The sequence below is a fragment of the Scatophagus argus genome, chromosome 5 (assembly GCF_020382885.2).
Source record: "Scatophagus argus isolate fScaArg1 chromosome 5, fScaArg1.pri, whole genome shotgun sequence".
NCBI lineage: Eukaryota > Metazoa > Chordata > Actinopteri > Scatophagidae > Scatophagus > Scatophagus argus.
In genome coordinates, this window is record NC_058497.1 from 3,299,864 (window position 1) to 3,301,802 (window position 1,939).

At 39.8% G+C, this 1,939-nt stretch overlaps 1 non-coding gene across 1 annotated transcript; it reads left to right on the forward strand.

The window, feature by feature from the left end:
• The first annotated feature begins 1,218 nt into the window (after positions 1–1,218).
• On the forward strand, positions 1,219–1,291 carry trnav-uac. Its single transcript has one exon. It is a non-coding gene; the product is annotated as a tRNA-Val (tRNA).
• The last annotated feature ends 648 nt before the right edge of the window (positions 1,292–1,939 follow it).

The window sequence follows — 1,939 nt, forward strand, 5'->3', positions numbered from 1 at the left end:
AGAACAGGTTCTCCTACGTTTACAGTTCTCCTACATTACATTGCTCCTCCTTTACCTGCACAGGTTAACAGACTGCTTGAATTCAACTTAAGTACATGGAACTTGTCCACTGTGTAGCTAAAGACTCAGACCCATCCTACATCCAGGACGTGATCCAACCATACATCCCAGCTCATCCACTCGGCTCGCTTCTGCCAAATGGCTTGCTACTCTGTCACTGCAAAGAAGGCCAAGTAATGAATGCCCTATTGGTATCAGGACAGCAGATTCTACACATATCCCATCACAGACTCATCTGCACTTTGGCCCATGAATATTAAAAACACAATCATAACCCCCAACTCTATCTCTGTCTGTTATTCTTTTTAAATGTAGTGTTTCAGAAGATCAGCTTTTTGACAAAGCTGATGTACATGCATGCTTGATTTTTTTGGTTGTATCCACACAGTTTAGAATGCACATGTTGTCTGAATAAAATGTCACCTAAATAAATGTGACTAAAAAATAAATGTACATGTAAATTAGCAAAACTAATTGTAAATGTGTTGAAAAACTTTCTTGCCTTCCAGTATGTAGAGCAGCAAAAAGGATCTCCACTCCTGTCAGTTTAGAGCAGTATTCTGAATGGCACCCCATGTCTGCTTCAGGACTTTCAGTTCTCTCTCCAATATTGACACCAGATTTCCTTGGGCCTTCTTCTCTTATGCCCTGTCAGGTGCCCAGTGGAGGGCAGTTCTTTTGATGTCATCCTGTTACCTTTGCATGACACGTCCAATCCATCTCCACTGCCTTCTCATGATGATTGCGTCTTTGCTCTGTTGATTGGATTGAGCGAGTACTGAATTTCAATTCAATTCAATTCAATTTTTATTTATATAGCACCTTATACAATCAAAATTGTCTCTAGATGCTTTACAGGGACTCAGAGCCTGAACCCCCGAGCAAGCAGACAGTGGCAAGGAAAGATGGAACAATGGTATTTTATTTAAATATAAGTGCCAACAGTTTTCGGGAAACTATATTCATGTTCAAGTTATTGGGAGCTATTGTGTCTGTCAGAATTTTCTTCTCTTTCATCCAGGAGACTGACATGAGCAGTTTTTCCCACTTAATCACTTAATTAGAGATGCAAATTTAAAGGCAAGTCCTTTTAGACTGAGTATTTAAACACATACTTATATGTACTTAATGTGGTTAAAAGATGCTGCTAACATAGTTGGTTCCATAGTGTAGTGGTTATCACATCTGCTTTACACGCAGAAGGTCCTGGGTTCAAGCCCCAGTGGAATCATTGTTGCTTTAGTAATTTCCCAGTCATGGGACTAATAAAGGTTATATTATCTTAAATACAACACGCCCTATTTTTATTGAGATAACTGATTAGCTGAGAGAATGTGCCTTATGAAAGTGGTGTAATGGTGTACACTTGAAAGAGCTTGAAAGAGGGCGTCACACTGTATTGGTTTTGTTGGGACTACATGAAACACTTAGCCTGCTCTGATTGCTCAGTGTTCAGAGTGAAGGCTATTTTACCCTAAACAATCTTTGGCATAGTACCAACTCAACAACAGCCAAGTAAATTAGTGACGGCTGATTCAACCTACTGACGGCTGCATTTGTCATTTTAATTGGTGAAAGCATCTAAAGTGGCTAGCTGGATGCTGTGTAGGCTGCTCATTATTTATAAGAGAGAAGAGTTTCATTACTGTTGTAGTGGAGGAGAGGTGTGTCTTTACCAAATCAGACATCAAAACAGTAAATCACTGACACAACCAGACCATTTTTCACGTTCACACACTCAGATTGGGTTCAAAATGCTTGCAGTGTAGAGCCTGGCTGTGATTAATAAGAGTAGTGCTGCAACACTTGCAGAGGTAAACAAACACAGCAAAGTTCAGGAAAGAGAGGTTTTTGATTTTGATCTGGCTCATTGTAACTG